Source organism: Strix aluco, chromosome 7 (genome assembly GCF_031877795.1).
Source record: "Strix aluco isolate bStrAlu1 chromosome 7, bStrAlu1.hap1, whole genome shotgun sequence".
NCBI classification, from domain to species: domain Eukaryota; kingdom Metazoa; phylum Chordata; class Aves; order Strigiformes; family Strigidae; genus Strix; species Strix aluco.
The window spans coordinates 17,890,258-17,913,184 of NC_133937.1; the positions used below are offsets into that span (position 1 = coordinate 17,890,258).

General features: G+C 40.0%; 1 long non-coding RNA gene across 1 annotated transcript in view; it reads left to right on the plus strand.

Moving 5' to 3' along the window:
• Positions 1 to 14,956, plus strand: part of LOC141925869 (uncharacterized) — a 106,685-nt gene extending 91,729 nt beyond the window's left edge. Inside the window, exon 4 of the long non-coding RNA XR_012623975.1 lies at positions 14,870 to 14,956. This is a non-coding gene — a long non-coding RNA (uncharacterized LOC141925869). The remainder of the gene's footprint in view (positions 1 to 14,869) is intronic.
• The last annotated feature ends 7,971 nt before the right edge of the window (positions 14,957 to 22,927 follow it).

The following is a 22,927-nucleotide window of genomic DNA, read 5'->3' on the forward strand; positions in this document are numbered from 1 at the left end:
CCCAGGAAATAGGGTCTGAGGCATAGGGAAATTGGATAAACCTGCAGTCAAATTTAAAAGATTAACTAATTCCTAGGTATCTGAAGGCAGTGTGTCTCACAGAGGCTTTGGGCTGCGTAATGGATTATAATGATAGGCAAGGAATTAATTTCTGGAGGGAGTAATATTTCTTAGAAAGATTTGCTGTTAGTGTGTCAAACACTTCTCCATTTCCATAATAGGCATAAACCAGAGAAATTATTTTTTCTGTTGGACAGAAGGAACTTGTGTCAAAGATTAAAGAGGAAAAGGATGATTTGCTTGAGGTTCTTTTTTTCCCATGTTAGTATTTTTATGTTTCTGCATATCATAACAGGAATTGATAATATTCACATCCTCATGGTCTTGTGAGAAGGAAGTCGTCTGAGAGACAGAGGGATGTACATCACTTTTTTAGATTTGTTTTCTTTTATAGTCTTAAATTCAGGAATGAACCATCTACAATACAATGTCCTGTGTTACTCTTTTTTTCATTGAATTGTAAAACAAATCATATTCAAAGGAACCTTAGGTTCATCCCTCTGTCCAAAAGCAGGGTCACTCCATTTACAACTTTGTTTCACCTGGTTCAAAAAACCAATGATAATAAAGACAGTGTATACTCCTCATCAGTTTATTCTGATGAAAAGCTGGATTACAGTCACTGCAGCTGAAATCCATTAGTTCTTCCTGTCTACCACAGGCATTTAAACATTTTATTTCTACACTCCTCATGTACTTTAACACTGCTGTGGCATCCCCCCTCCTGCCTTTTTGTGTGACTGATGCAGTGTGTGTCTGATCTCTGCTCACAGGCAGTGTTTCCTGAACCTCTGAATGCATTAGTTGGTGTCCTTCTCTCTCTTACTGGCCCATGTCCTTCTTGACACCTAGAACTGCACCCAGTGTTTCAGCTGAGGATTTATGAGTGCCTAAATGGATAGTGAAGCAGGATTATTTCATGTGTTGTACAGGCCATACTCCAATGTAGACACTTCAGTACAATACCTGCATTTTTCACAGCAGGATGATGTTTTTGACTCATCTTCTGTGAATGACCTTGAGATCTATTCTCACGGAACTGCTGCCAGGACAGTAGTATCCCAGCCAGTGCCATCTTCTCATTGGAGCTCATTTTCTTGTATTTGCCAAAAGAGATTTGCATTCTTTTTTTTTTAATTGTTTTTCGAGTTTGCCAAAATTGCCTTAAGTTCTAACTTAATCTTCACTAGTATTTGAGCCCTGTATGTTGAATAATGATAATCTCTATTCCACCCTTCTTGCTGTTTTGAAAATATTGAACAGTCCTTGGTCAAGAACAAACTAGTTTTTAAAACATCACCCAATGAAAACCCAACCCATATCAACTCTATGGCAATTAAAACAAACAAAAAAAATAAAACAAAACCAGGTTACTCTGGTTTGCTCTGAAGAACATTTAATGTGCTAGGATAAGAAATCTGCTACTTGTCTATCTCTCAGGCCAGCCTGCAGAGGCTGTGCTAACGATGACTGAGAAAAGGAATACAAAGAGCTGCCTCCATGCCCGAAGTGGAATTTAGGTATGGCTCTAGGTTGTCACTGCTGTGATGGTTCTTCTCTTCATGGTGGGCAGAATGACTTACAAATGTTGACACAGAGGACTCATGTATTCTTTCACAGGTCTACAAGTACCACAAAGGAATAGGTGTCCTTGGCAGACAAAGGCAGCCTCACATTCTCTATCCATAATCCCTATAAAAATGTGAGACTATTTAGAATTACTGCCATAACTGTCCCACAGTTCATCTGATGTTCAGCAACATTAAGTTACCAGTCTTAACACTTAATGTACAGTGTATAAAAAGGAGGAGGAAGCTGGGAATTTCCTTGAGAGTTTTGGGAATGCATATCAATTTGCTCAGTACTTAGAGCTGTGTGCATAGTGGGGAGAAGAGGTATTGCTTACAGCAGATAATTTAAAGTCTCATGATCTGTATTCTCTCTTGGTTCTTTCTAGTCTATCTCATTTTAGGGAAGTCATCATAATCCTTATATGCTTATATTTTCCTGTTTGATAAAATGATCCCAGAAATGTGAAAATGAAAGAGAACTTTGAGAGGTCATGTAACCTCCTCACTAAGGTAGTATTACTTATAAACAGATAGAAACAGTTATAAATTCCTGAGACACATTTGTGTTCAAACCTCTGGTGAATGGGACTTAAAACCTCTCCAGCTAACTTCCTTAACAGTTTTTTCCATAGCATTGCAGTGTTTGTACTAAACCTCAGCTTCTGCATGTTGTACTTCTCATTTTCCTACTGCTAAAGGTGGAGAAGAGTTCAGTATCCTTTCATATATTAGAAGCCTTTTACCTTCGTGTTTTCTCATGGTCCTTCATAGTTGTCTCTTTTCCATACTCTATCATCCCAATTTCTTCAGCCTTTCCTTCTAGGGCATGTTTCCTAATTGATTTATCATTCATATTGCCCTTCTCTGGACTTTGTCCAGTTTGCCTACATCTTTATTTTGTTTGTCTTTAAAACAATACCATACTCCTCCTCACCAGCAGTCAAAAGCATTGGATTTTCACCTCCATTCTCTAATCCACAACAAAACCAATAATTTGGAACAAGCTGAGATTTACCTTTTTTGTAGCCATCATATTGTTGATCCCTGTTCAGTGTGTGACATTTTGCCCAAGTGCTTCACTGCTCTTTTGCTAGTAAGCAATTATTTTTCATTTTGAATTTGTGTGCTTTCATTCTTCCTCTTCAAGGGTGGTAGTTTGCACCTCTCTTTCTTAAATTTCATCTTACTGCGTTCAAACTTCCTCTTATCCTAATCAAAACAATTCTGAAATTTTGTCCTGCTCTACAGAGTGCTTGCAATTCCCCCCAGTTTTGCACTGTGACAGATGTTAGAACTGTAATCTCCAATATGTCATCCAAATTGTCAATGAGAACATTGGCTAGTACCAGTCCTGTGGGAACTGACTTAAATGGGTTCCCTATTTGCAAGTAAAACACAGATGACTACTGTATGTATGCCACGCCATAGCAGTGTCCATCTAGACTGTATTTCACTAGTTTCCTTATGAGAATATCATATGGGATTGTGCTGGAAATGGATCTATTAACTCCACTTTGAGAGGTCAGTAGTCTCCTGCACCACAAAGGAAACATGGTTTGACATGATTTGTTCCTGACAAAGCTGTGTTGGCTCTTGTTAGCAGGCCTTAGGCTTACTTGGGAGCAGAATGGATTTCTGCAATAAACCCAAACAAGATGTGCTTAAGAGCAGACGCTACTCCAGTAACACAGTGTTTTCAGCTTCAGCTGAAGCCCCTTATGCAATTTATAATTACATGACTAGGGAGGTACAGCAAAATACCTAGCAGCCACACAGGATGAAACTGAAAATATATGGAGGCTGAGAGAGCATTAGGGCGAAACTGTCCTGTTTGCTTAGCCTGTTCCCATTCCTGTGAAGATGTAGATTTTATAATCCCTGTTGGAGAGGATAGTGGTGGATATAGTCCAACCTTCTTCAGTCATTATTATATAGTCAGGGGGACACTTTTGCATTCCCCCTTCTCTGTTAGCATCATCTCAGTCTAGTGCTCTGGGGAGCCGTAGGGTGGTACAGAGAGTTGGATTAACCAGCTCTGTGGAGCCCGGTGGGATCAGGAGGGGAAGCTGTTGTGTGGGGCTGTGGACAGTACTGGGGAAGACCCCCTGTGTGTATAGTACAGAAACTGCAGGGGCAGGAGGACCGTGAGCAGCAAAGCAAAGTGAATGTTAATAACATCTTCTTCATTTTTCATCTCTGATCTTACAAAATGAAGCATAATCTTAAATTTGAGATTATTTTATAATCAAGTCAGTATGGTATGAGTGCACTGTGTAATTAAAATGCACATTGGCTTGATTCAAGAAATCACGCCTTTTCAGACCTGCCTATAAGTCATATGTGTTGGAAATTAAAAATCTGCTTAAATGCATTTCTGAACGACGGTTTATGCATTTAAAGTATTTTAATTGGAAAAAAAAATCTGCAGTGTTTATACTTCATCATGATACTGTGTAACCCTGGCAGTTTTAGGAATTTCTCCTCAAATTCTTGTTTATCACCCATCGACCATGGTAGAGTAGAAACAATCTGATTATTTTTAGCAGCTTGCATACGCAGACATGCAAATCTAGAAGATAAAGTTGTCAAAACTCCTGAATATAAATACCATGGAGTCAGGCTGGAACAGATGGAGAAGTGCCAGCACTGTCAATGAGATTAGGGCAGCCAGACATTCAGGGTAAAAGTAATTTATTGTAGAGTGGCTACAATGCAGTGAGCAACATATGTAGTGCAGAGGGTTTGTATTTGGGGAAATTTTTGTGCCTTCTTCCATATTTGCTCTCGCAGTCATGACAACTAAGCAAAAACAGGAGGTGAGACAATAAAACAACTCAATGAAGGGTGGATAATGTTTTTTAAACTCTTATGTTCATGTCCATATTCAATTTTTTTATTCATAGCTCCCATTCAAAAACCCACTTGTCACTTTCCAGCCATCCTCTCTTTTGAGAACAGGCATTGGATCATCAATGACTTATTTACAGATATTGCCCCACCATCTTTCCAAGGTGGAGAGTCTCTATTTCTTACTACCATTGTGTGATTGACCTCCTTAGTCACAGGCTGTCACTTCTTTTCACAGAAATGGGAAGACGTAAAATCACTACACATTTGAACCCTGTCCCCATCCCCTGAGAACATTTTTCTACAGAAAGAGCTAGCAGCATTACAGAGTTTTTAGAATTCTTCCTTTCCATATGGCTTGAATCAGACCTTTGCCAAGATAACCCAGACAGTAAAAATAAGCTATTGTAATAGAAGTGCAGCTATCAGATGTAACATTAGTTACATCTGATGGTGCTTCTAGGTGCTTCTAATTAGTTGCTTTATTATTTCACTGTTAGTAAAGAACTTTGGACTAAGGCTTAGGAAGTGTGCCCTTTAAGGGACCATGTATCCTCCCATGTACAAGTCCGTAACTTTCACCAAGAGAATATGCCAGATTTGCTAGACCTAAGTTTTATCACCCAAACTATCGCCCAGGCACTATTGGTCATTGGTAGTTCTGACATCAGTGTGTTACTGAGAAGAATCCATGTTCTGCAGACATTGCAATAGACCTGGTACATAGATGTGTTAGTGATGCAGTAGCCCCTTAGTAACAGTATAGTAGAGGACACACTAATAAAGAACCTGTTACTGACTAATGCAGGCAAGCTCTGTGTAACTCCAAAGGAGCATTGATATATATCTTGCATTTTAATGGTTTGGAGGCCTTTTGTTTTTTCTTTCCACAAGTGAATGTTACAGTGATGGACCTATCTTAGTGCTGGTTATTTGCAGTGGGAAGGAGATACAGTGATCAAAATAGAAGAACCAGCATGTCAGAGCACTACACTGAAGACCTCTGAGGTCTAAGAGGAAGTGTTCCTTCCTACAGGCTGCCAAATCTGGTGCTCCAAGCAAAGCACGTGGCTCTTGCAGAGACAATTTCCTGTTGTTAATAAGTGGAAGTCATCTGCAGGGGAAGTGATGTGTCTGTCACAAGTTTGAAAGCCCAAGGATTTGACTATCAGAGTTTGAGGACCACAGTCAGGACTGCAGCTGGCAGATCAGAACTGTTCTGCAAAATTTGGTTTCTAATTAACTGCATTGCTCAGATAGCCTTTTTTTGTTCTTTACCTTCTGAACATGTTACTTGCATAGGAAAGTCAAAGGTTCTGCTCCCAAAGCCAGTTACAAGGCACTATACTCCTGGGAAAGAAGTTAATCAATTAAATCAGTCACAATCAAGTAATGCAAATCAATCCTTTCTCCTGAGACTGGATACACAGAATTTGAAGAATTCCCAAAATTAGCTGCCCAGCAGTGTTGCACCCCCACCTCCACCCCAGTAGCACAGACCCAGGGAACACTAGAAGGGGGAAAAATGGATTTTAGTTTCATAAATTATGAAAGTTACAATAAAGAAAGCAAAAAAACCAACAATTTTGAGTTCATGCTGTCTCAAAGGCTCAAAGTCTGGTCATGTTTAATAAAACCATGGAAACATATGAGTTGTTACATAGACACCATGTCACAAAGTGGGCCCAAAGGAGTCTGTGTAGTAACTCAGTCTTCTCGCCTGGCTGAATGCTCCTATGAGCTAACTATGAGGGAGCAGCAAACCACCCTCCAGTTTGTCAGTATTGCCAAATTTCACAATTTCATGGCAAGACTTTCTACAGTTACTATATTACTTCAAGGTTCCTTGGTGTATTGGAGCAGTGGAGAATCTCAGTTATATTTTTTTCACCTTCCTGATTGTTGGAAAAAGGCTTGAAGCATGGATTCAGATAGGAAATCATAGGACCCACAAAATGTTTTGAATGTATTTTGAAAATGTCATTAATGGAAGCAAAATCTTTTTTTAAAGCATTTGAGGTGAGAATTTTGCTCCCTGTGGTCATTATCAGGCTCCTGATAGATGCAGCGTATGATACACTATATTACAGCAGGGTGATGCCATGTCATGACAAAGTAATGATGCAAAGTCTTGCCAGCTGAAGATTGCAAACTTGAACTGATGACCTGTCTTCCTCTCTTGGAACTTGGTCAGTAGAGCCAGAGAATGAGTTGACAGGGATGAATCTGCTTTTCTATGGATTTTGGTTAATTTTTTGTAAATCCCATTTCAAATTCAAAACCACCAACATTCCTATAAACATGTTTCCTGAAGTCCTGGCCTCTGCAGCAATGTTTTTCAAGAACAGGCATCCACCAAACTGCTTATAATCAACAGACACCACAGTGAGTCACCATTATGATTCACTGACCTAGTTGTAGTGCACGGGATTGTAAAAACGGGTCCAGATTTTCCTCTGCCACACAGAGAGGGTATACTCTGACTGTCAGCTTCACTACACCAAAATGAGAGACGTGGCCCTGGGTGATGGGTACTATAGTAGGAACACACAGCCTGTCCTCAGATGTTGTGCTACAGGCTGAAGTTAAATGAGATGCCATATGAACTTAAAAGCAGAGACTGCCACCAACAGTGACAGAATCTTTACAGTCCTGAGCATACTGACCAGTGCTGTATCACCACCAACACTGGCCAGTGTTATACTTACATTTTCCAATGTATGGACAGCTATGGACACAGTCAGATGGGGCTTTCAGGCAGGTTGTACAGTTGCGGTTCAGCCAGCTATTGATCTACACAGCTTTTCTTAGTGTTACAGTATAGTGAGGGAGGGAGTGTCCTAGGCCAGATATTTAAATGGCAGACTTACCCAAGAAGACCCTTATCTATAGGTCACTTTCCCCCTTACTATCACTTCCTCTTGTAAATATTTCTAAAACAATCGGTAAACATGTTGTCACTTGCAGACATCGGTAGAGGTTTGATGTAAACTAGGATGTTGATATGAAGGGTTGTTTACATTCTGTTTACTCATATCCCACTAAGAACTGGATGAACCCTGTTTCACAAATAATGTGGAAAACCCACAGTATTCCAAACATCACTCCATGAAGATGTGCAATGAATAAAAGCAATGTGGAAATGTATAGAGAAAATGTATGTATTGAACAGGCAATGTACCAGAAGCTGCACAGCACTTTGGCATGAGAGAGACTATGAAAAGAGATGAGGCTGGCCAGTAGAAGAAAGAGGCTCGCAGAAAAGAAAGACAGTGGAAAAGAAGTTGCTTAGCTGGAAAAAGAGTCAAAGAGTGAATGTTACAGTGTGGTGCCTGTTCACAGACTAGCTCCTCAGAGCTTGACCACCAAATTGCTAGACAGTGAACTCAGTGAATCACAGATTGGAGCAACCAGATGTCATAATAATTAATTCCAACTGTACAGTAACTGAAAACAGCATAGAGGCAGTAATTTCTTGTTGACAACATTAATACAACATCATCTTTAGACTGAAAAGCCTCAAGTTTTATAGTTCTAGGTAATAAAAAATTATTAAATACTTCTAAAGGAAAGAATACAATTCTAGATTCTGAGACAGGTTTTGCTATGAGACAAGACCATAGTCTTTAGATATCTCTGAAGGGACTAACTCAGCATCCATAATTCTAAAAAATCCCTTTGAAATCATGTGTCCATGGATAAGGCAGGGCTTCTTCACAGGCATGTATCTGTCCATTATGAAGCAATAATTTCAAATCCTCTTTAAGAAAATATTTTGAAATTTTATAAAGGAATTCCAAGAACTTTGCCATGGGAGTGCTCTCCTTCTTTAATGTCAGTTCTAACTTTACCTCTTAATGTAATGATCCTTGAGGTAAATGATTCTTAGGTTGCTTTTTTCCTTATTTAAAGGTGATATTTTGATATGCATCTTGGGGATTTAAATGCCCAAACTGCATTGAAATGCCTTAGGGCAGAGCACACAGTTCCTATAGAAACTGTTGCCTCTATTAGTATCTCCTGTGTTCGTAAGATCCAAAATGTAGCTTCTCGTCTGTATATTTCTATTCTATTTCTCACTTTATTTGGAGGATGTTAAAAATGAGGAAGACAAAGTTTGTGCTTGTTGATATGCATAACAGTGCATGAAGGCTGCTGGATCTTCCATTTTTTAGGATGAGAGCCTTTCCATAGAGTAATAAGACAGTTGTTTGCATCTGATCTATAATGTTCAGTTCTTTTAATTGAGTGTCAAATTATGGTTCCTCAGGATACCGCAGGAATTTAATTAAGTGGAGCTACTTTGTTTACACAGTGCAAATGAGAACAGAATTTACCTGCAGTTGAGAGACAATTGAGAGAGATTTTCTCCATCAGCAGCAGAATACTATCATTTTTAAGATTTTTATGTAGTTAATTGTAGATAGGTTAAGAAATTGTTCATTAAAGACTATATAGTTGTTGTGATTCCACTCTTTTATCCTGTCCAGCAGTTTAAATGAAAATGTCATAACTTTGTTTTACAGTTCTTATGTTTTCCACGAGAAAGTGGGGAAATGGAACAGAGAATTAAGGCATTAGCTTTAATGGGGGCTTGGGGGGGATTTGGTCAATTGTTTGTGTTTTTTCAGTGTAATTGATACTTGGCACCATAAAAAAACCCAAAACAAAAAAACCCAACCAAACAAACTCAACCCTCTAAGCACTTAGTATCTTTCATGTAATAACAAGCACATCTTCTACTGTTCAGCACTTGTAAGCAACCCCAGAATAGCAAACCTGTGCAAACAACTCAGATCTTCTGAGAAACTTTGAAGTAAAAAGTTACTTTGTGCAAAACTCAGCACTTTGTGACCATTCAGACAATGGCAAACCGATGTTCTCAGCTCAGCACTTGCCTGCTCTTCTGCAATAATAAGCCAGTGTGAATGTATGACAGAAGAAAACCACTTAAACAAAGATTTCATTTCCAAGTTCACAAGGAGTGAGTAAAACCAGATTTTGTCATTTACAGATAAATTTTCTTACATACAGAATAAAGTGCAAAAGGTTATACCTGGGCTTTTGGTATGCTGCAATACTCATAGTTAGTATGCAAAGATGTGATTATTTATTTTTTTTTATTTCCTTGCCAGAATCCTGAGGCCACATTAAGCAAGGAAGGGCAAGGCAGGGTGGGATAGCTGACAAGCAGTGATTAAGGATTTGCTCCTTTTCACAACAACTTTGGGGTCATAATTCTGCTGTTCACTCAAATGTTTTCAGGGCACCTTTCTGGCTTTTAGCTGTATGCTGCAGGAAACCATTTCAACTCGTGCTGCTTGTGTAGCAGTGTGACAGGGACAGCTGGACTAACTGCTCAGGTCTGCAGAGCTGTGTTCCGTCCCCATCCTCTTCCTGGTCTGAAACATGACTCTCCTTTTCCCATATTCTCTCTCCCCATTTCTGACTCATTCACTGTTTCTTTTTATATACAGAACGGAATGATTCCAGTGCAGGAGAGGTCAGAGCAGCTTCTGCAACTTTGCACTGCTCGTACAAAGGCAGTATCTAGCTATCTCATTCACACAGTGCTATGCAGACTTGGGGGACCAAAGTATCTGGCTCACAGCAGATTATTTTCCTATAATATTCAGCTCCTTCGTATGTCTCATCTCCTCCTGGTGGCACTGGAGGAGGGGAGGCTGCGCCTGGAGGGAGAACATAGCAGCTGGATTGGCATCTGTCATGTGGCAATAAAAATAGCAAATCACTATTATGATTTCAGCCACAAAATTATTATATAACCCTGAGTTACACAAGATTCAAGTTTTTTTCCTCATGTTCATGAAAGTGACCTTTAATGACCGATTTCTAGTCAGATAAACACCAAACTTTCGGAAAAGGAAAGTCCAATTACGTACTGAATGTTCTCAGCTCTGACATAGAGCTGGGAATCTATCTAACAACTGGACTAATGACAAACCATCATAGTCAGAACCTGTTTTACAAACTGAAGTTAGCCTGTGGAGTATTTGTCAGGGATTTAACCAGAAAAAGTCTGGAAATTAATCTGTAACACAAACAGCCTTTGTTCAGCAAACTGCTTACATGTTCCTTCAGGCAAGTTTTTCCTTTGGCTGGATTAGCTAAGCAAATAACTATGCAGAATGCTTACTCCTGGGTTTGCAAATCTGAATGAAATTTATTTCCTTTACAGGTGCACTGTATATCTGAGTATGTCAAGGCAAGATCAAAGTCTCAGTCTTTGGGACTGTGTTTTGTTTCAGTAAAGCTCAGGTCCTTTGAAACACAAGGGAACTCTGGTTCTGAGTTATCAGCAGGACTACTGGTGCTCATCACCAGGTGGTTAAGAAACACTTTCAATACTACTGAAGTCCTGTTCATATTTTTGTGCCCTTTAGACAAGGAAACAAAATTGAAATAAGGGACTCAGAGTATTTTAATTCCAGACTTCTGATGGAGGATGCTAACAAGCTAGAGGGCACTTGGCTGAGCCAAGTAACTCATGAATACAAACCATGACTGAGGCCTATTGAAAATATGGCTTTGGAGAGCCCTGTAATAGTATAAACTATAAATTATGATTTAGAAATCCTTTTAATAGGCAGCTAATTAATTCAGACACACAGAACTGTGTGTGTACAAGTGTCTGGTAGTGAGCTAGCTCCTGTACAGTCAGAGAAAAAAAACAGTTTTCTCAAGAAAAATAATGTAATGTAATTGTCTCTGTATGTCTTTTAGGAGTTTGCAAGGGAATGCCAACATCAGCCAAGCTGCCTCCCCTTTTCTGCAGTATCTTAATATGTTGTTAGCTCTACTCTAGACATCAGCTTTGTCCAAAGGTGTCCAGTGGAACCTGCATTTAAGTGAGTCTGAAAGTGCATTCTGCAAATATTTGGCAAATTGTTAGTACAGGTTTTTCTTTCTTGGCTAAAATCCATATTGTCCTTTAACCCAAGTTGCTGTGTTATGTTTTTAATTATTACCGCTCTATTATACAGACTTTTTCAGTGATGTAGCAACTGTATACTCTTTTTCTGAAAGTGTCCTGCATACTTGATTTTTTTGTACAGTGCTTCACAGACTCATTAATTCAGTCCCACCACCTCTGCCATTAGGAAGTTTATATACTTCCCATGTTACAGGTGCACACATTGGCGGGAGGGACAACACTTCTCAGGGTTGTGGAGGAAATCAGTAGCAGAGCCTGAATGAACCCTTAGTTCTCTGGTCTTACATTTCAGTTGAGAATTCAGGACAGCATCTCAGAACACAGGGCAAAAAGGGCCACCTTCCCTTTAGGTTTTCTCACAAGTGCGTGCTCCTGCACTGAACTCCTCTGGAGTCTGAGATAAAATGAAGAGCCTGAGTCTCTCAGATGCCTTTGAGATTGCAACCCAGAAGCCCATTCTTCACCACAGGGCTGTTTTCTGGCAGCTAGCTAAAACCAGCACAAAACTACAGAAATCCATCCATTGTCAAAACTATAGATATTTGATGGGCTGAATTTTGTACCAAATCTGTGGCTTTCTAGAGTCATTCCAATTTTTGCTAGAGAGAGAGTGAGGCATAATAAATTACAGATGCGACACGCTTCTTTTCCTACTTTGAAAAAAAAATTAGTAAAAAAGTGAGCTTGAAAACATTTGTTGCTGTTACACTGTTATTGACATAATGAGGCAGTGAAAAGCAGCAAGAACAAGGAGAGAAATAGAAGTGTGCCCTAATCAGCCTGCATAGGCTGTCTTGCTGTCTCATGAGCTAGGGATTAATCTGGGACCTCCTCACTCCACACCATGCAGGTGATTCTATGACCACTACAGACCTGCCTGCAGCTATTTTTGGACTTTGAAACACCCAGTTGCTGTTCACAGGCCTGAGTGATGCTCTGGCTTGCCTGGGCCTATGCCTTGTTCTGCAACATGTAAGTTGTGCAGGTATTGTGCAGCTCATTGCCCCAGCTGACTTCCCCTGAATTCCCTTCCCCGTTGCCTTTGGTGGCTCGGAGTGGCAGAGCTGAAGTCAATGAGACTGTCTAAGGAAGGAACTGGTCATGTCTACCTTTCCTGTTGAGCTCTTTCCCTTTTACAGCTATAGTAGACCTATTAACACATTAGAGAAAGTTGGGAGTCGTTTGCTCTTACAGAGTACTTGCGCACACTGTAATTGAGATGTTTCCCAACACCCCATCAGGCAGACAGAATGATTGTGAAAACATGCCTGGGTGTTACAAGGGGATTTTTGCCTGTTTGAGCATCACGAGTCAAAGCACCCATTAAGGTAGACAGGGAACGGAGATGCTGAATCTTTCAGAAACCATTTTGAAAGTTATGACCAAAACGAGAAAGTAAAGAATAAAATAATGAGCATGTACTAATGCAGATACACCCTGCATCAAGGTGAGAGGAGTTAACAATGAAATAGGCGGTGTGAACTTTGAGGAAGGACTCCTCAAAGGCTCTATGTGGGGGCTGAAGAGTTTTGTGAATCTGGAGACATTCACAGAGCATGAGCAGGGAAGAGTGCAGATCATTGTCAGCACTTGGGACTGGAGGAACTGAGAGCTTCTTTGGAAAGAAAGTGGGCTGTGATGAAAGCAGAGCTCGGTGACGCATACACAAAACAGGACAGTGGTTTGCAGAAACATTCTCGTGCTAGCTTTTGCAGAGATTGATTGGTTTGGGTATAGACACACCAGCCAGCTCCCTAAGAAGTACATGGAGAGAGGAGGGTAACAAGCAGGATGGATCCATCAAGGAGGGATATGGTCTTATCCTCTATCTTGCTCCACAGACATTTCACTACATTTCTCCAGTCTACTGTGCCCCATATATCCTGCCTTTCATGAACCCCTACCTCCTTCTTGGTTATGTGAAAGGATCACACAAACAAGCAAGGTGTGGCTGAAGGGAAAACAAAAATGACCTGTGATCCACATCCAGGAGAGAGGAAGTCCACCTCCCTGTATTTCTATGTCATATCTTACTGTTTTACACCTGCTTTTCATGGTTTTGTTTCCTACTGAAAGTTAGCTCTTCCCCAGCTGCAGCTGCCTTTTAGCAGATCTCTCACAGATGCCCACGTTGCTCAGTCTATTTGGCCAAGCTGATCTTTGATCCTGGCAATGATCAAATTCTAGTGTCATGGAAATCGCACTTCCAAGATAAGCTACTCACTATCTTACCTGTATCTCTGTGAATAGAACTGAGATTATAGGGTTATGGGGAGACAAGACAATGGTAATATAATGGAAACTAGACAGATCCCACCTTCTCTCGTGATATATCTTGGTGACCAGTTGGGATTGTATCTTTTCTTCCAGCTCTGGCTGTCTGTGGAAGACACCCTAGCAATGAGAAGTTAATTCTGACTTCTGGGCTGTCCGTCCTGTGTCCTCAGATCTAGCTGAAGAAGAGACCTTATAATACAGTTTTTCTTTGCAGTGTAGGGAATTGCAGCTCTATGTGGGAACATCTATTCCTTTCCTTTGGTTATTGGAGGCTTATTGGCTGTTTGACTGAGAAAAGCTCAAGCAAGCAGATGTGTTAAGGTAGGCGTGGTCATCTCGTCTAATACACAGGCTTTTCTGATCAGAAAAGATTATTGAGGACTAACCTTTTTAGCATGTGAGACAGCAGAAGCAGTCTGGCTTGACTCATGGGATTGACAGAGGAGTTAGTAAGTTTACCTGAGGACATTCCGAAACATCATGAGACATGCTGTAGCTAAATATAAAGCAAGTCAGTTGGTGCCACCCTGGGAAACAGAACTAATGGGTGGTGTGGTACAGAGATAGCAGAGCCTGCTGAGAAGAGGGAGACAAACTCTCCCACTGACTTCTTGCAAGGTGTCAAGGCAGTCAGGCTTACCCACAGTTGTAGAGCTGTGGCTGGAGCTAATATCCAGTATCTGTAGGATGTTGGGGAGGTGAGGAGAAATGATAAGAAGATACAAGAATTAATAGGACAAGGAATACAGATAGTTGAAAGCTGAGAGTTTCAAGGGATTCCAAGAGTACTTAGGATTTTCCATCTTGAACCTGGGATGATTCTTACTTGAACTCAACACACATCAAAATATCCAGAAAATAGACTTTGCTGGTCTCCTTTTGGATTGTATATTGATTTGATTAGCTAGCCCATAGCAACAATGCTGTAATACACATGAGCCCAGATGTTTTCTGATAATAAAACTGTACCTTGCTAACACTTAAGGAAGAAAGATGCTGGGTCTTCTCCAGGAAGAGAATGGTTGTGTCCTGCAAGAGATGTGGCTTAATGAAGCAGGAGAAAATTAGCCAGCCAGAGTATTTGCTATACAAAGCCAGTCTCAGCACCAAATAGCAATCTCCAAAGCTGATTACTGTATTAAGCTTCTGTTTGTCACAGGTGCAAGAGATGTGTTCTGATTTTAACCTGCCTCAGATCTCGCCTCCAGTTATGGATGTAGAGGAACTGTGTTTTGGAACTTGACCCTACCCACAGGTAACTCTTTCACTGAATAGTTCAGGAATTTAACTAGTCTAGCTACCTCTGAAGGTCTTGCTGTGCATATGTACCTCTTGAAACTGACCTTTAACATCTCTTCAAATTGATTCTCATTGATCAAACTGGGCCACTGGTGCTTCCTTTCACCCACTACTTTCTTTACTTTTTCTTTCTTATTTAGAACCTCAACTCTTTGGGGTTTACATACTCTTGGCTAGGGCAGAGCACTTCAGCTTCTCATTAGTGCTTCCAAAGCTTAAGGGAAAAAACAGAAATGTGCAGCAACGTGAGCATGTGTGTGGATACGATATCGTCATCCATGAAGGCTCAGATATCAAGGCTTACTCTTTCAGTGACCCCAGAAAAGGCATGGCGATCACAGCTTGTAGGTGGGACTGTCACCAAAAGAAAATAAGAATTCATTTGTGCCTGATATTTCTAGTGCCTGATCACTGAGCTGCATGAACAAGTCACACAGAAAGTGGCTTCCGTAGTGGAAGATAAAGCATACTAATTTCCTAAATCTGAAAAGACATGGGTTTTATTATCTTTTGGCCCAGACTTGAATAGGGGATACATCTTGAAATATAAGTAAAAAATCAACTAAGTATCTGAGTATCATGTGACTTCTGTTTTCAGCAAGCTAGTAGAGGGTGGGGAGACTCCCATGTTAGCAATTGCATGAAAATGACAATATTCAATGGCAGCACCACAGAATGTCCATCTCTGCATAGAAACTGGTTTTGCTGCTACAAGCACATTCATGTTGAGATCATTATCTACTCAACAGTTCTTGATTCCTTGTACTTAAGAGGATATGCTGTGTCTGTTTTGAAACTGGATGGCAGAGAATATGAAGACTGACTTTATAGACAGGTATTTTAAAACAGTATAGCACATTTATTTTAAACTGGAACACCAATAGATTTTATATACACTGTCTTACACCAGAATCACTCTATCCACCCCTTCTGCAGTTAAAAGAAACAATATTACAGACATAGAACATAAAATGAAATTCTTCTGTATGACAGAAATACATATTTTAGAACAGCTGTTATTCAGGACTAGCCGTATCTTTGGCCTTTTCTTTCAGACCTGTTCAGATCTAGTTATTTGAATGACAGTACCCAGGTCTTCTCATTTTTCTGGGTACAACCATGTTTCAAAGGTGTTTTCAGCCTATGGTTCCAGCCATCATTGTTCTTTCAGCTTCACTCTGCCTGACGACTTCAAAACAACTTGTTTGGAAGGGAGCTGTGATTTTTTCATGGTACAAGGACCCAGAAAAAATTACTTATTACTTATGCATCCAGAGAATAGGAGTCACAGAAGAAGGACAAAACAATAAAAGGCCAGCATGCAAATTATTATATTAAGTGCTTAGCATCTTCTTTTGCATGGAAACAAGTCCTGCTTATCCAAGTGTCACTACTGATGAGGAAGCAAAATTTCAGCTCTTGCCTCTCCTATTCTGGAACGATCTTCAAAAATTCCATTAACAACTGCATATTCTGTAGCACTGTTCCACTGGAGATGTGTGGGGCTTGATCAGAGGCCTTTGACACCTGTTTTGATATCACTTATGTGAATTATTTTACTTTTTTCATGTCGGTATATGAAACTACCATTATTAAGTTTAACTCTTAGCACTTTGCAAGCAATGCAGTAGCCATCAAACAGACAAGAGAGTCAGATAAAGATCACCAGTAGCACCCAGGTGCTCCACAGGGAAGCTGCAGCAAAGTTTATTATTGTCTCTTGCGTTACCTTTAAATTTTGCCTGGAGGCCAATGCTGAAATCAGGCTTCCAACATGCCAGGAAATTTACAACTACTTGCTAAATCACCCTCCTTGCCCTGAAGACTTTCTATTCTAAACCATCACTCTTCATTTTATAGAAAGGTGATGCATAAACTCAGTCCAGAGTTAGATTTTGCAGCAGGTTGACGCTGACTTGCCTCATGTCTTGCAGAGCATCTGTGAGAGAATCAGAAATGTTTTCCGGGAACGCCATGAGTTTCAGCCATGTGTCTTTCTCACCCAGCCTCTTTTATAGGCTAGAAGACATGGAGTAGTGAGTGACTGAGGTTTTTAAGTCATCCTAGTCAGTGGGGGCACTTATATTCATGAAAAACACCCAAAATTGCAGATACAATGGATATGCAAAATCCCACCCAAAAAAACCTGTTAGAAGTTGGTATCTCATTTCAGTTCCCATGAGAATGAATATTCTACCAAACATCATGTTTTCAATGGAGATTAGATTGGGTCTTGTTCTGTGTTTTCTTTTTTTCTCTTTTCTTTTTTTTAAAATATCTTCTATTGAGGAGAAAAACTCTCATGGAAAATCATACAGTTTATTTCATCTGTTTGAGAAAGAGCAGGATGTTTTGCTGGTTAATTCATCATGTGTGAAAAATAAAATGTTGCCAAAACCTACACTGAACATACTTCCTTAAGAAAAGCAGGTTGAATTACATTAAGCCTCAAGGGATTTTAGTCACTGTAGAAATGTCAGTCTATAGTTTCTACTATACCAGCAGGTTGGAATGCCCATACTTGCCCAGAATATTGCTTCTGTCTTATACATCCTTATGAGTTTTATTTAACATGCCAGTCTCTGATTACAAAATATTTTTTTCTATATGTAAGATTTTTGGAAAACTCATCTAAAATCCTTTTAGACAATATTTTATCTTTCTGCCTACATATATCAAGGCTTGAGTCAGAATTCCTTAAATCTTCTGATATATCATCTGTACATGAAAGGAGCACATAGTGATGAACTGGAAAAATGCAGAGGATCGATAATATCTCAAGTAATCCTCATATCTTTATGTTGCTGGGACATGAAACATGAAATGGCACTTATAACAAAAAGTTAGGCATCTGAAGGTGACCTGTGTTTGTCACTCAGGTTGTTTAAAATTTTTATCAGCTCTCTTGATGCCTGTTTTACAGATGTAACCTCCTATCTTGCAGACAATGTATATGGTGCACTAGGTAAATGTACTTACTACTTAGAATAGAAGAATGGTGCTTGCCTCTGCAGACATTCATGTCAGTCATCACCATGATTTTTAAAGTGCAAATTTTCATGAAGCACCTGCATGACAAAAAGTTGGTAGAAACAGCCTTTAATTCGTAAATGTGTTTTAAAATTTCTTTAGGATTTTCCAGGGTGAAAAAGGCTCTAAAAAGACAGAAATACAAATAAGTCATCAGGAGTGAAATGTGACAGTTGCAAGTTTTATTATTTGGGTGCTGACAGGTCATTTCCCCTTTGCCTTTTGCATAGAGTGTAATATTGTAACCAGTCAGCACCAACCATTTGGCTTGTCAGCAGAAGGGCAGGGAAATCACACACCAGGCAGGGAAAGCTTCTTTGTTTCTTTCCCAGGGAAATCCATGACAGGAAACAAAGGACAAAATTATAAACGGTGATCAAATAAGATAGAATCATCCACTCAGGAATTTCATTCTCTTTTCACTGGGCAATGAGAACAAAAGGCTCAATGTTTAGCTGCTCTGATCTCAAGAGAGCCAAGTCAGTTCTCTAACTGAGCACCGGGGCTTTAATGGTGACTAAAAGCAAACGCGGAGAATAGTTGTGTTCCAAGGGGAGGACAAGTGGAGCAGGTTGGGGATGGACTACACCTCCAGCAGCTATGAAGCACTATCAAAGAACCCACCTTTGCAGATAAAAGTTTGGCTAGAAATTAAGCTTTTTTCTCAGTGCGTGTCACTCTGACCTATGAAACAAGGTGCAGCACTTCAAATGCACAAATATGTCACTGAACCTCAACAAAGCCCTTAATTATACAGTGATTAGGGAATTACTGCATTGCTAGGAGCATGAAGTGCTCAGTAATATCCCACAGCTGTCTGAAGAAACCTTTGTGCTGGTGCCAAATAGTTTGTGGGGACATTAAAACAAGCAGTGAATTCTCAGCAAAAATTAGGCTAAGCTCCTTTACTTATAAACAGCGGCAATGCTTCTGGACTCCAAATGTGGGCATTCCCACCCTGGTGCCCATGCCAGTAAGAGAGAAGGGCTCTTAAAGCTTTTCTCTGTTCCAGCTTTTGAGGGCATGCAGATACATCTTTGATCCCTGCTTTATATTGGTGTGTCTTGGCCATTTATGGTGTGCCTTGTCCACTTATCTCGCCTCCCTTACAAATACCATTAGCATGCTTGAGTCCTCAGGTAGGCAGACATCAACAGCTGGAGTGTGGATCCGAGGGAAGTGATAAATTATCAGATGCAAGGGACATATCCTCATTAGATGTGATTTTAAAATTTTGTTCAAAGCATGAAAATAGTGGAGACAGAAACTAGTGGAGACAGAAACTTGTGACACGCAGACAGCTTCCTTGAAACATAACAGTCTGATTTTTTTTAATGGCAAAAAGCTTATGATTTCCAGCCTGGCCAGTGTACAATGAGAAATTCCCACAGGTATGGAATGAAAAGATTTGGTTTTGGATACAGAGTTGAAGAGTTCTGCTAGTCAACCTAAAAAAGTAACAGCAAGCAAAGCAGGAAAATGTTACCATCTAGATCAAAATTGTTTGCTACCGTCTTGTTTTGTTGCTTTAGGTAAGTCAGAATTTTTCGGTTTCTCACTGTACATATCCATTTAGTGGACTATACAGCTTACTTACCACCTAGACATGCTGTGGAGTTTGACTAATGACTATGTGAAGAGCATGCTGCTGTCCAAGATAGAAGATGTTTTAGATGTGCAAAGCCAAAGATGTTTCTAGCAGAGGAGAGTATGAAAATCCACAGTACATAGGCTTGGTTTTGTTCCCTTTGACAAACACATGTGCAGATCTTCAGAGTCAAGCATTCTCTGAAATAATGAAGAACTCAATTGAGCAATTAAGGGGCCAAATTCTGTGATGAAATAACCTGACAGTTGTGTCAACAGCACTGTCAATCACCAAGCATCAGCCCTGGGAAGGTGAAATGCTGTTTCCTCAGGGTTCCTGCTGCACAGGATTTAAAAAAAGAGCTCTGCAGGGCAGAACTGTTGTAGCAAAGTAGCCTTTGATTATATGCCTCTATCCCATTTTGGCTCTGTACTGAATTTTCAGGCCTGCCACTCCTTGCTGACACATTACCAGGTCACCTCCGCTTCCGTGCTTTTGCTCTCTTTTTCCCAGGCAGGCCACCCACCAGGTCTTTTTGAACAAGTGGCATTCAGAGAGCCTAAGAAGGTCTCCTCTGCAAACCATAACTCTTCTTCAGGTGAGAGAGAAATCTAATAAAACTGCTGGAAATTTTTAACTGCTTTTAAGGGCCATCATTGCAAGTGCTACACATATTCATATCCTTTTGTGGAACAATACATATGGCTGCTTGTGAGTCAGAATGAATTTTTTGGCAACCAACAACGTTCAGGAGGTGAATTTGCCAAACGCTAAGTTATTCAGAGTCCTTCCGTCTCCATTTTAACCTCTGCAGCCATGAGGCTCTTGAATGAAGTGTTTGTGTCAGACAGCATTCTTATTAAACAGGAAGATGGCCTTTCCTCCTGCTAGTTCTCAGTGCATTTCCTGCTCAATTCTCTGGCACTGCTCACAGAAATAATTGGTAAAGTGGCCTTACTTTGCTTGCATAGGTTTCTGTTGTCTGTGGCATGAGTACAGCTGGGAAAAAAGCTCCAAAATGCGGGTGCATCTTTGGAAACTCTCTCCTGACTTTTCAAATGCCTTTGCCTTCAGTTTGTTTCCTATCAAGTTTTTGCATGAGTTCCATAGGAAACAGTAGGAGCTGATCTCACCTTATAATGTGACTGATAATGTGACTCTTAGCAGCTGCAGCTGAAAACTTGCCCAGGGAAAGAATAGCATGGTGAGTGTGTGGTTTTAGGAGGAAATGGTTCCATGTTTCCTTTCACACTGCTTTCCAACAGGATGATCTTACTTTCCTTCATTGTATTTATTGCTGATTAAAGGCTTCCTTTATAGGATGGCTTATCTCCTTCCTCCCTTAAGTAGTGTTTAACCTTCAAGGAGCTAGTTTGTTACAGATGGGGAGATACAGATGTATTGCAAGTACATTTGGGACTTCATGAATATAGAGTAGCAGTATATCATAATATGCTGAACACCTGGTAGTGTGCCAACTACATTTGGAGCTCTCCATCTGTTCTGTGGGTGGAAATCAACCAGAAGACCAGGTCTACTCCCACCTTCTACTCTGCTGGGAAGAATGTTGGTGGTGCAGATAATTTATTTAAATTTATTTTTATATATTGTAAAAAAATATATTTTATATATATTATAGATTTATTTAAATTTATAATGTATCCAAATCTATTCCTGAAAACTGTTAATGGAATTGTAAGGAAATAGGACTCAGACACATCAACACTCTTTGTGCTTTAGTGTGTCTGAAATTGAAATTCGAGCCTGAATATTATAGGGGAAGGATATCTCTAATGAGAAAAGTGATGAATGATTCCTTTTCTTCTGCAGAGACTGAAAAACTCTGGCTGCAGGCTAGCACCTTTGTACACAACTGTCAGTGTAAAGGTGAATGTGTTTGACAGTGCTGATTCACATGCTCTGTGATATTGCATTTCAGCTTTCTTACTGACAGTGGCTCGAGTGACTCTGGAGAAACCACAGTCTCTGTGCTCAACTGATCAGATGCTTACAACTTTATTTACTTAATTTATCCTTACACCTGTTCTCAGGCCTTCCATTTTTTTGTGGTGAGGGTTAGCATGCTCCTACAGAACTAATGAAACGTTTTGGGCTGCTGAAAAAACATCTGCATTCAGAAGCCACAGTAGTGTGATTAAGGAATTTTTTATACCATATCAGCCTTTGAGAAGGTAATGCCTACCTATTTGACCAACCATCTGTGGATCATACTCTTAAAACAAGTGAGTCATTGAAATTCTTTAATACGTAATGAATTGTGAGGTATTTTTCGGTTCTTTTTTTCTTTTCCTAAGGCAGAAAGTGCCTTAGGACATGGGTATACAAAGAACATATTCACTGTATTCAATCATTTTACAATTTTGATGATTTACTTTGTTGTGGGATATCTGTATTGGAGAAGGTTGGTAAGCAGAAAGGTATGGTTAGTTTAGCTGAATGCTGAACCCAATTAATGAAGCTGTGCAGCTTCAAGTGTAAACAGATTCAGTCACTTAAAATCTGGTTTATATAAAGTTAACTTATACCTATAAGTGACAATTTAACTTATAGTTAGACAAAACACGGGGACACGGATCCTATTCATAAACACAGAGTTGACATTAAAAATTACCCTCCTCAACTTCCTGCTTGAATCTACTCCTTGGTTACCTGGTGCCTGATAATTGGAAAAGCAGGGCACATACACCACCCTCTCTAAGTAGTGTTGGAGGAAGGACCTTGTAAACAAAAAGCTATGAGACAGGTATTCTCATTCCCTTCCCAATTCATTGAGCAATGCTGTGCTTTCTGTTGTGCCTGTTTTCCTGCTCTCCTGTGTGCTAGTATGGGGTTTTCCTTTTCTTCAGGCTAAGACAAGAAAGAGGGAATGCTGAGGAGCTAATAACAAAATTGCTTTTGATCAGCTGGGAAATTCACAGATACCTAGTTACAAATGACACCTACTCGGGTTGCCTGGATAATGAGAGGTCTAGTCTGTTACAGAATCTGTTAAGACAGTTACAGATTTCACATGCCTCTAGAAGTGTCATCATAGATGAAAGTATTTGAGCTACCCTGTTTGGCATCCTGCCTTTTGACCTGACTGGTAACTGAGAGTTAGGTTATCAGCACAGTTTCCAATCTCTTCCCTCACCCTGAAAACACACATAAAGTGCTTTAGTGTAGAGGCCAGTTTTATGCCTTGGAGGGACCCTTGATTCATGAGTTGCAAAGCTAAGTTTTACTACCAGCTTTGCCACTGACTCACATGTTGGCTGTAAACACCTTCATTACTGTCGG